Genomic DNA, 12768 nt, shown 5'->3' with positions numbered 1-12768 from the left:
TTTGTAATAACACAAACCTAAATCTTGAAGGTTTAGGTTTGTTGAATTTAAATTCAACTTAAATTAGTTTAATTTAAATCACTGAAATTATTAGGCTGCTCAATGATGCAGTGGGTAGCACCCGGGGTCTTTCTGCATGGAGTATGCATGTTCTCCCTGAGCATGCGTGGGTTTTCTCCGGGTACTCCGGCTTCCTCCCACAGTCCAAAAACATGACTGTTAGGTCAATTATCTTCTCTAAATTTTCCCTAAGTGTGAGTGTGTGCGTGAAAGGTTGTTTGTCTCTGCATTGCCCTGTGATTGACTGGCGACCTGTCCAGGTTGGACCCCACCTCTCGCCTGTAGAGAGCTGGAGATGGGCACCAGCATCCCTCGCGGCCCCAGCTGGGATAAGCATGACGGAAAATGGATGGACTTAAATTTGCTTTACTGCGTCATACTTTCTGCTTTTACCTGAGTAAATGCATGGATAGATGATACCGGATATAATGAGATAACAGCTCAGATAGGTTTGATCGGGGAGGAACATCTAAGTCCCAACAGAAACCATGTAAGAAACACCAATGATTTGTGTATTTAGGTAAAGTCCATTACTCAAGTGTTACTTTAAAAACCTGAGTGAAACTATGAACAGAAATCAAGAAGGTTTTATTTCATGTCATTTAAAGAATTTTCCGACTCATGCTCCCCTTCTTTTTAGCTAAATGCAACACATTCTACATGTATTATGTTGCTACAACATCTCTTATCGAGTGCAAAACCTGCAAAAAAGTCTTCAAATTCTTGAAAGGATATATGCAGAGTATTTTCTTTTGTTCTTATTTTCAAGACAAACTATTTTTAAATGTCAGTAGATAAATCTAGTCCCGTGGGTCAAGCAACAAGCTTAAACAGAAACGTACAGAAACAGACAGGCAGAATCCAGCAGGAGGTTCAGGCGAACAGATCAGACTACTGGTTAGGGAATAAACTCGCCTGAAGATACTGGCTCCAGAATAATCTCCTCACTGGAACAGGAACATGAACCATGGACTAAATAGAACTTATGAAAACAGAACCTAAAGACATCTAACAGGGAACAAACATTGATCTGTCCCCGATAGCTGGAAATGAGCCAAATATAAAGGAGAAACAGCAGGTGGATGAGATGAGTGATAATTAGAAAAACTGGGCAGAGTTAGGCAGGTGAGTGAAATGAACAATTAAGGTGAGCCATCAGGGCATATCATGATAATATTTGGAAAAGAAAACAGAAAATAAGTAAATCACAGTTGTATAATAATTGATTTGGACAAGCGATTTTAGGAGTTGTGAGGAAAAGATAGAGTGGCTGATTTGTAGGTTTTTCTTTCACTTTTGCCTCATGAGCTGCCAGTGTAAAGTTCAGTTTACTCAGATGTTTTAAAATGCAAATAGCACACATTCTGTCTCTGTTTACAACCTTTATATGATTTACTGTGGCGACTCCATGCTGGACAGGAGCTGCCGCATCATGACACAGCCTGCGATAGCGACTCCTGCTGCAGTCACATTATGTTGATTGCAAGGGGCTATATAGTGAACTTTATTGCAAACTCAGTTAACTGACCTTTTGGACAGATGATCTCTACTTTATGCACCCTGTTGGTCATGTAACTCCACCGTGCGGTGCATGTGCCATCTTTGTTATTAGTCGCCGCTGTCGGGTAGTGACAGCCTATGGCGGCTAGTGTTGCACTTATACCGATACCAGTATTGGGTGGGGCCCTGCTCCAGCACTAAAATGGTGGTATCGCTATCAGCGAGTACCAACAAATGGGGCACCAATACCATTTTGAGAGCCAAAAGTTTCCTCAACTATTGTAACCCATTCCAGGTAGGTAATATAAAGTTCTACTGGGTTCACTTTGTATTAGTCGTTTTCCTGCTTAACAAAGGTAGACAGCAGCTTGATTAAGCCATGATGGCAAATATTTTACATCCAAGTAGTATGCAGTTCTTCATATATACACACACATCAATTTCAAACAAATGGTATCGGTATCAGCCGATACTGCACAGCCAGGTATCTTTTATGAGGGCCAAAAAATGGCATCGGCACAACACTAATACAGCGGGCGGCTGTAACAGCAAATCCCATAGTGCTTTGTGAGGAGAGTTGTCCCCACAAAGCATTCTGGGATATATCTGCTTCTTTTGAGGCCTTTCTTTTCTTCCCTTACACTTCGTAGACACTTTTTCTCTTACGACCCTCGGCCATTTTCAAAGAACCGCGGTGAGAAAGGTGAGCTTCAATGACTGTCTGAAACTATAGCTCAGCACAGATATAGATAAAGATATACGATAAAGATAGCTAACAGGACGAGCACGTAGGACGACCTTACGTAAACATATCACCAGGATGATTGACAACTACGAGGACCTTTTATTTAGATGATCCACCCGGAAATAAAAGATCATCTTCTATACCTTTAATGAATCCTCCCCTGAGTCTTCTACCAGAACACCATGAGAAAAGAACACTACTGATGCTATTAAACCAAAACATGGAAAAACAGACAAGGAAAGAAATATTTTAATGAAATAAAAAAGCAATCGTTTGAACTTTTGAACTGATTGTAGGCTAGTTGGCTTCTGCATGTCAAACCCAGACATACAGGTTTGTCCGTTTCCTCAGCTTCCTTATTGCCATCTGTAATAGCTGTCTTATAGGCTTCAATGCTCTTGAGGAATGTAGTTCAATGCTATAAATATAGCATAAAGGGAAAGCTAATCTGTTTTATTTTTTCTCACCACAACTACAGGCAGGAACGAATCGAAACTTGCAGTGTCATTTGTTTAACGATTCTATAAAAAGCATTCAAACCTCTAATGTATGTCATTGTTATATGTCTGTCTACTAACTAAAGTTAAAACCAGACAGGACATGGGTGTTTACTCAAATTGGCAGGGAGAGCATTTCATCTGGATTTAATTTGTTTTTGTCTCGTGGAGAAGAAGCTGGCACACGCTTGACATGTTCAGCCATCATGGCAGATCATGGACATTCTAGATTTTGTAACTTTTCTCGTAAACAGGAAGCACAACTAGTTTGAAGGTCTGAAATTATATTGCTTTTTTGGACAAACTGTAACACGTTTCTGTCATGAATCCTGCCAGTTTGTTTTTTATTGTTTTTTTTTTATTTCTTATCTTTGCTTGACTCTGTTCAGATATGTTAATTACAGTGAGAAGATGCACCTGCCTATGGGGCGCCGTTTGTAAAGTTAAGCGGTCAAAAATTAGGGTGAAGCAGTTGTTTCTATGGCAACACAGTAACGCCCCATGTGCGTGACGGAGGCTAGCATAACATTAGACATTTTCCCATTTCCTAAAACAAATGTATACGGTCAAAGAGTACCTTCCATTTTGGAATTAATTACATGTTTTTTCATCTACTAACTTGTGATTTCCTGTCAGTGTGACGAAGATTAAACAGGAGTTGTATAGAGATTCCCAGGCTTTTACTTTGGTAGTTCAAGTCAAGTTGCATTTTCACTAAAGCTAAATATGCTAGCTAAATATTTAGGTTGTTGAATAAATATTTAATTTGGAGCTAAATATTTGTTAAAAAAACTAAATATTTAGTTTGCAAACTAAATATTTAGTTTAAAGCCAAATAATTTTTTTAACAAACTAAATATTTAGTTTGGAGTTAAATATTTATCTAACAAACTAAATATCTATTTAACAAAGTAATATTTTTATAAATGAATGAATGACATTGTAAAAAAAAATGAATTGGAAAAAAATAACACGCTAAATAACCATAAATATTGCTCGTAATTTTTGACTGCTTAACTTTACAAACGGCGCCCCATACCTGCCACTCTATAAATTACCTTTATTCCCGTCAGGTGCTACTCTGCCTTTTCATGCTTGCCTCTTTCAGTAATTGTTAGAACGTTTTCATCTTGTTCGTATGAGGATAACTGCAGTGTCAGTGTGCAACGCCAGCCATCCTGTGTTTCTGTGCCCATCTTTTCCTCACTAAGTTCTCATCAGCTTCTGATTCTGGTCACGTCTCGATTGTTTTCTGCCTTTCTACCCTTCATACTACCTGGATTCTGTTTGCTGCAAGACATTTTCCAGTCAGCTGGTCCTTATCCAGTCTGCTTAGAGCCTCATCGATTCTGTTCCATCATCATCTGACTTTTCAGGCATGCAAACAGCCACTAGCAGGTTCTGCCATCATCTCCCTCCTCAAGTCTGCAACCTGCCTGTAATCAACCTGTTCTGCTGTCACCTGTCAGCTCAAGCTAGCTACCAGTCTACATTGCTGCATTCAAAAAGATTCATTACAAACTGTTTCAATAAACCTTTTAAATGCACTCTGTATCTGGCTGATTCCTGGGTTTACAGCTCTTCTTTTTACAGTCTTTTATCCATATCAATCTGCTGTACGTAAGTTGGTGCCAGAGTGGAAAAATGTTTTATTGAGGCACTTTATTATGTCCCAAATGAGCTGGATATCTTTAAAGAGTAAGCAACAAGCTGCTGTAAGTGCTTTTCTTTTTTTTTTCTAAATAAAAAGACATTTTTGTGTCACATCCTATGCTATCGGAGGCCTTGCACCCTCTTATAACCAGTTTGTGTGTTAGCACCACTACAGGTTACTCAAAAATGTGGTTCGTTAAATGGAAGTGGTCCATGGTATTCACAGCGTAGCTGAGAACGGTGTACGGGCATTATCTTGATTGTTTTCCAGAAGTCCTACCTTATCAACACCATATTTAGTGGGTTTTGCTTTTGGTAGTTCTCAGTGTACTAATGCATTCAGCCTATACAGATTACATGAAACAGTTAAGCTAAATAAACTGTATCACGATTATTTCAATCGTTGCATGCAGCTACAGCTCACACTGTACGACGAAACCGCAGGGTTTCATGATGTTTGTTCTCACACTGTGTGACCTGACCCTCTGATCCGATCTACCTGCTCACACTGTACGTCTAAAAACCTAGTAAGACTTAGCTCCACAGTGAGATGCTGCTACTTGGACTCATCTATCTGGAAGACGAGCAGAAGTAGAATGCGAAGCACACTAGAGTGAAACGCACTACCTTGGCAATTTGGGCAATTTTTTTGCTGACAGCCCTAAAAACAAAAGGTGACGACATGTTTGGACAAAGACATGGCAGAGCAAATGTGGCTACTACGGTCTGTCAATTTTAAAGAACGAAATCCATTTCACTCACACATGCTATGCTTGTGTGTTTTCATCAGCGAGGAAGAAGAAGAATCCTTGTTTGCTCATTGCAATCGTATGGTGTATGCATGGCTATAAGATTCTGCTTAAGCTTCCCAAGCATGGCAATTAGGGATTTCATCTCCTTAAGTAACCCAGTTGCAGAAAAGTATAACTTCAAGCCATGTGCTACTTTTATTTTCAGCGGTTTTACCGCTTCCTCCAGTTTGAGCCGCTAGAATGGACAGACTCCCGAATAGGTGTCAGTAAGTTTTCCAGATAAATCAGGAGAAACGTCCGATGTCCTCCTTATTAAACCTGTTATGTGATAAGAGAGGCACGAAAAAAAGGCCTGTTGAACCTGAAACAGTGACTGGATCCATGTCTCACACACAGAGATCCAGGTAAATGCAATGCATACATTCTTTGTTCACACACTCAATCTTTTCATTTATCTGCTGTGCATAACTATGTAGAAGGAACGTCAGGTGGGGGTACTTCCCCAATACTTCTGTGGATAATCAGATGAAAGTAATAATAGGAGAAGATTTTATGTAAATTAAAATAACGCAGCATTTATTTACAAACAATTTTTCTAGTCTGGACCTGGGACTACTGACTCGGTTGCCCACCATCAGCGAACGTGTTCTAGTGTATCCTATTTTTAGCCAAGCTTCATAGCTGACTTATCTTTTTCTCACTTTGTTTTGGCAATGCCATTGTCCAACAGGTTCAGTCTTTCTTGTCTGTCAAGTACCTTTATGTATGAGAGATAAAGCCAAATCCACCCAGCTGCTTGGGATTTTACTCAGAAGTTGCTGTTCTTTCACTTTGCAAAGCCTCTATTGAATCGGATTTTCTATAAACAAGGAAGAAGAGCCTAAGAACATGCAAGTGGACATAATTATCTAACACATGTTCATATGTGACTATGTGCAATGTATATGTTACACTAGTTGAAGTTCACCTTTATGGAGGAGCCCATGGCATCTGTAGGGGCTGCTTAGTCAAAGATACATATTCTCTCTGCATCAGAAGCACATCAGGAAAGAAAATGAATCATAGAGCCAAAAATAAATGCTTGATGACTGGCTAAGTAAAATATAAAATGCTCAGTGTGCTACAGGTGGAGACAAAAAATACACAGCCTGAATGTTTCCCTCTATTTGGGCCACACAGCCGGTTAATAGTTCTCCCCTGAGGAATATGCTTCAAGACACTTTGGCGCAACTCTCTGACCCTCTCTGCCAGGGACATGTTCTTTATCTTTGCTGGATGGCTATAAGGACGGTTAATTAGCCGTCCAATAGGTATCATTAGGGTCTGTGTTGATTCTAATTTGATTTAGTTGAAGTCACCAATAAGTGTGTGTCATGATCGTGGTGCTGATGACTGGCTGGATTACTCATATAATTATCCTGCCTAACTCTGCCAAGTTTCTCATTGCCATTCATCTGATCCACCTGCTCCTGCTTCTATTTAACCAGCACTAATGAGTCATCAAGGCCAGATTTTTCTTGAGCCAGTGGTAAGAGTGTTTCAGCGTCACCTAAGTGTTCCTGATTACCTTATCCTGACCTGTCCTTCCTCTCAATCAATGAGCCTGCCTTTTGCCTGACCAGTCTTTGGACTCCTGCTGAATTCTGCCTAGTTCAGAATCTGAACATGTCCTCAACACCAGCTTTGGATTCACCCTCTGGATTATCCTGCCATCCTTTGTCTGCCTGGATCTGGTCTCCTGCTTGTTTTCCGTCCCCCAGCAGCGTGGAATCTTGGACAATCTGGGAGGCAACCGATGCATCTTATTGGCAGCCCACTGGCTGGATCCTATCTCGTTCTCACACACACAGATTTTAAGACAGGATTTTTTTCAATAATAGAAAGTTTCTAAATCAATAGTCTGATAAGGAGGACATTTATATACATGTTTAAGCCAAAATAATTTGACGTTTAAATATGATTTTCCTATGACATTAAAGGTACACTATTTAACCGGTGTTGATTTTCCAGTGAGGCTCCCCCCAGAGGGCGAAAGTAAAAGTGCACTGTCGTAAATATGCACAGCTGTTCTCCTGGTTTCTCCGTCAAGCCAGGCGCGGTTGTTTTGAGCTTAGCAGACAGGCGAACGCAACAAATGACTAAGCATCTGACGCGCGTGATGCGACGCAAACGCGCTGCTGCTCGAGATGGAAAAATTGAATTTTTGCTGCTCGACGCGCCGCGTCAACCAACCAGAGAAGCTGATCTGGGAGCTGGCAGGGAGAGAGACACAGCGCTGATGATCAGAGCGCTATGATCACTCCTCCTAAACAGTTTATTGACGCCTAAATTAACTTAAAATGCAGAAATCTGCCGGCAGAATATGTTCGCTTTTATTATCCTGCTGCCTGCAGTTTGGATTATTTAGATGAAAAACACCTACCAGCCGCCGCGGTGAACCGCGAGGAGGCGACCCGGCCAGAGGCTGCTGATGAAGGGATTCCTACTGTCGGCGCACCGCTGGTATGTGGGGGTCTGAGCGGCTCCGACAGAAAAAATATTGTAAGGCAGGATGATAATCTGAATGAACTGACTGCACTGATTACGTTTTCAGGTGTACTTTCTCACTTAAAAACAAAAGTTTTTTTGTTTTAATATTGACTTTGCTCAGTGTTTTCTAGTTTTATTGGTTTAATTTTTATTTTGTGGGTTTTCTTGTTATATTTCAGTTCTGAGGTTTGTTTTTGTTGCCCTCTGTTGCCCTCTTGTGGCGTTCTCCTTTTTCCCTAGCTCCTTAGACTGCTCTCTTCACACCTGCTCCCAATCTGCTCGTTAGTCCTCTCTTTGTTCAGGTAGCCATAAATACTCTTCTTGTGCAGTTCCTCAGTGCTGGTTCCTTGTCTAACTTCCTCCGTCTTACTGTGTCTTCCTCGTTGTTATTGTTTTCCCCTGAAGTCTCCATGGTTTCTGGTTTGTTTTACTTTTTTCATGTTTGATTTTTGGATTTCTGGATTCCCGCATTAGTTGCATGTTAACCCTTTATTAAATCTACAAGAAACTCACCTCTGCATTTAGGTCCTCAAACCACAACCAAATCCTGACACTCCCCTGCTAAGGATATTGTTTGATTGTAATTTTTTTAAGTTAAAATAATAACATTCCACACAAGAACAAGTCTATACATAGGGACATTTAGACTGCAACAGGTGTGTAAATACAAAAGGAACTCAAATTCAATACATACATCATTGCATTATAATAATAACAAATTGAATGTCATTGCTGGAGTAATTATAAGTGTTTTATTGTAAAGATTACATGAATTAAAAAAGGTAAATGTTTTTGTTTCTGTTCTTTTTTTGTGGTAATCTATAAAATGTAATCTATAAAATTATTGTGGGAAAAAGGTATTCAACTATGTAAAGAAACATGAACAGTTTGATGGATTGATTGATTTCACTCAGTAGGCATTTTTTTTCTTTGTAAAGAATGAGAATAAGTTGGCATGATGTCCAGCTCTGCTCTGCCTCAACAAAGTTTGTTTCTCACCAACTTCAACTCTGCAAAAAGGCAGTGAAGTTCTCCACATACTGTTACTCAAAACAATTACAGATAGTCTGGGCAAACAGTATAATGTTATGAATAAAAACCCTGAAACCAGTCTAGCTTGTTATTAGAAGATTATTATTTTTATCCCAAACACTCACTAATATGATAAACAACCCCTAACCTTTAGATATCTTGTAGTGTTGCAGCTCTGAGGCCTGAATGAATAAAAGTCAGTACTGATAAATCAATATATATGTTAAAGGGAATTAATAGGACCACAGTCCCAACCTTTCAACTGTAAAAAAAAAATAATAATCTTTTTATGTAATTAATAATATCAATGACTATTTAACAAGGGATTTGCCAATTAGAAGATCGGTTCAGATATGTTAGCAGGAGTCAGGTGTGTCTGTACTGGGAATAAAACAATGTACGGTGTTAAATCTTTTCATAAAAAAGGTTCTGATAGGTAAAATTTTCTGCCTTTTTTGTCTATCCTGTCTTCGGACTACTGCTGGATTCTGCCTGTTAACCGAACTTGGAACTTATTCCAAACAGCGTTCTGGCTTTCCCTTCAGAACCTCTTCGCATCTCTGATGTCCTGGTTCGGACCCCCGAGCCTGTCCTTGGCACCGGCCTTGGCTTTGCCCCCTGGATAATCCTGCCTTCCTTTGCCTGCTCTGTTCTGATCTCCTGCATTCCTCCAACCACCGAGACATCAGTGACTAGGACTCTCTCAGCGGTGCTCGCCACGTCTTGTTTGCAGCCGACCGGCTGGAATCAACCTCGTCTTCTGGGCACGGACTGAACTTTAGGTTCCAGCCTTAGATGCCCTCGCTGTTCACTGCAGATCCGTAACTTTAAATACATGCTTTTTGAGATATCTTACTATCTGTCTACTCTGTCCTCTGTTCTCAGCCTTGACATACATTGATCTGGGACATTCTCAAATTTAGAAATCTCTGTCAATGATTGGTAAGTCCAAGTTACCATTATCTGACACTTGTACCTTCTTTTTTATTCAGAAACTAATATCAAATACTCAGTTGCTAATAAATGTTAATGTTTCATCAAGATACAATTTTTTTTTTGTCCCTTCTCATCCATATTGCCAAGCTCAGAACAATAGGAATCAGTATTCGAGGCGTACAAACAGTTATTAGAAACAGTTGATTAGAAACAGAACTGCAGTGAGCAGCATTGGCGTCTAAGGCAGGAACCTTTACAGAAGGAGACCACAGGTTACTGACCACGTCTATCTAGAGGTGGATGATAATGAACATGTAAGTCACTAACCTGGTCTTATAGTTCAGTCAGAGCCAAGAGGCTGAGCCCAGAGTTTGGTTCCAGCTGGTGGCTGCCAACACGATGTGGTGAACACTGCCCAGACAGTCCCAGACACTGATGTCTCAGAGGTCAGAGCAGAGGCAGGAGATCAGAACCTAGCAGACGAAGAAAGGCAGGATAATCAAGAGGTCGAAGCCAAATCCGGTGTCAAAGACATGCTCGGTAGTCAGAGCATGGATATCAGAGGTCTGAAGAGGTGCCAAGGGGAAATCCAGTTGGGAAACAGTTCCAGGTCCAGTTTACAGACAGGAAGGAACACGACAGGAATATGAAGACAAGTCAGGCAAACAGATCAGAATGGAGACAGGAAGGCTCCATAATAGGATAAACAACTAATCTTGTAGCTTTGCAGCTCTGCGGACTGAATGAATGAAACTCAAACCTCATAAATCAGTATGTAAAGGGGAAATAATAGGAGATAGTTTTTTCCAACCATAAAAACAATTAATAAAAATAAAATCTTTTTTACATCAACAGCTAAGTGATGTCATGTTTATATTAAACATCATGTATTATTGCTTCAGGAGGTCTCTAAAATAGGTGTTGAACTGAAATCATAGGTTGTATAAACCAATTTCTTTTGTTTTTTTTATTAGTATCTTTATTTTAATTTTATAAGATATGTTCTTTGGAAGATAATTGTTCAGGTTTAATAAGGAGTAATAGGAATTACTAGAAAACTAGGGAAAACTAGGGAGCTATCAAAAGAGGTCATGAAAACAGGTTTAACAGGTTTTAACTCCAGCGAAAATGTGAACAATGTAAACAAAGCAGCTTTTATCTTAACAGGTGGTTAGAATATCTTTCAGCTCAACTGAGTTGATTTTTCCTAGCATGTATTGTGTCTGTCCTTTAGCAAACAATTTTAACACTATACCTAAATCGTTATGTCAAAACCATAAATCTATAACTGAAGTCTCAAAAAAGCATCTTTTTACCTCTTTGTATTGAGTGAAAGAAATATAGAAGATTTTATATTAAAAAAAAATACCATGCAAACTAAATCACGTGTTTTTTGCTTCTCTGAAATTGCTTTAGGACAGATAAATACAACTTTTAAAAATCTATAACTGTACATTTTTCCAGGCAGCTGTTTGTTTATGTTTAGCTGTGATAGCTTTCTGATCTAGAGCGCTGCTAACTGAATAAATTACTGTGACCTAGTTAGTCTAGGCAATAAGCGATAGTGTGACTGCAGGACTAGTGAGAGTGACGCTTGGGTGGTTTCAAAAACAAGGGAAGAAACAACTTATAAAGAAGGAAAACAAACCCAGCTAAGCTTGTTGTTCCATGAAGAATGGTAGAAATGAAGGCCAACCGGAAATCCCAGGCCAAACTGAAACACTTGGTCAAATCTTTATTACAGCATTATTCAAATTATTCAACATGCTCGGGGGTCAGAACCAGGAGATCAGAGGTCCGAAGAGGTTCCGAAGGGAAATCCAGAACGGTGTCAGGAGTAAGTTCCAAGTTCAGTGAATGGGCAGAATCCAGCAGGAGTCCGAAGACAGTTTAGGCAAACAGATCAGAAAAGGGACAGGCAGGCTCTGAGGTCCAAAGGCAGAACGGGTCAGGATCAGGCAATCAGTAACACTTAGGTACGCTAGGGAAACTCTCACCACAGGCTCGAGAATAATCTGGCACTGATGACTAGAAGAAGGTGGGAAAATTAAAAGTAATTGTAACTCGTTCTGGATTCTTTTTTATGACTTGTTGAAGATGTCAGTTATTGTTGACAACAGTCATATAGTAACTGCATCAGAACAAATGACCTAAAGAAGCTTAACAATCTAATAAATAGGGCTGATTCTGTTCTGGCCGGTCCTCCACATCTTCTGAACATGATTTCCCAAGAAGAACACCATGAACATCCCCTGCATCCTCCTCATGAGACTGTTGAACAGCAACAAAAGATCCACTGTGGGACAGACCAGTTCAGGAGATCCCTTCTCCCTGCAGACATCAGTATCACTGCTGGCTTACATTATTTGACTTTCTTTTAGGATTAATGAAATATTTTTCAACTGAATTTAATTTAACAGCAGTTGGGGAATTAACAAGTAACAGATACCATTTTAAAGTTATATTTACTTAACCAGCAACTATCTCTGATTGATGATGATGATGATTTTTAAAGTAAATAAATCCTGGATACAATTCTACATTATAGACATTTTGTTGACTTGTAGTCATTTAACACCTACCCAATTTGAAGTAATCTTCACCTATATTGCATACCCAAAAGGAAAACAAAATAACTGAGGAACTGTAAGCCCATATTACATGTGTTAATAAAAATATAAATGAAAATTGGGTGAGTAAAACACAGCCTAAGCTGCATCAGTTCAAACATGACTCAAAGTTGTTTTTTTTATTCTCGAAAATAATAGGTATTTTTTGAACAGCAGTAGTAAAGACATACTTGAAAAAAGGCAGGTCTCATTTTTAATTGTATTACATTTGTTCTACATCATGTCAACCACAGCCCCACTCCCACAGACTGCCACTCTTGCTCTTGGAGCAAAGACCCTTAACCCCACGCTGCTCCCTGGGCGCCGCGCAATGGTAGCCCACTGCTCTCCAAGGGGATGGATTAAATGCAGGGAGTCAATTTTGTTGCACTGTACTTGTGACAGTGTAATGACAATAAAAATAAATACATAAAAAAATGCTGGAAAATGCTCAA

This window comes from Cyprinodon tularosa, unplaced genomic scaffold (genome assembly GCF_016077235.1).
Source record: "Cyprinodon tularosa strain WSP-4 unplaced genomic scaffold, ASM1607723v1 ctg192, whole genome shotgun sequence".
Taxonomy (NCBI): Eukaryota; Metazoa; Chordata; class Actinopteri; order Cyprinodontiformes; family Cyprinodontidae; genus Cyprinodon; species Cyprinodon tularosa.
This window is presented reverse-complemented; position numbering follows the sequence as displayed.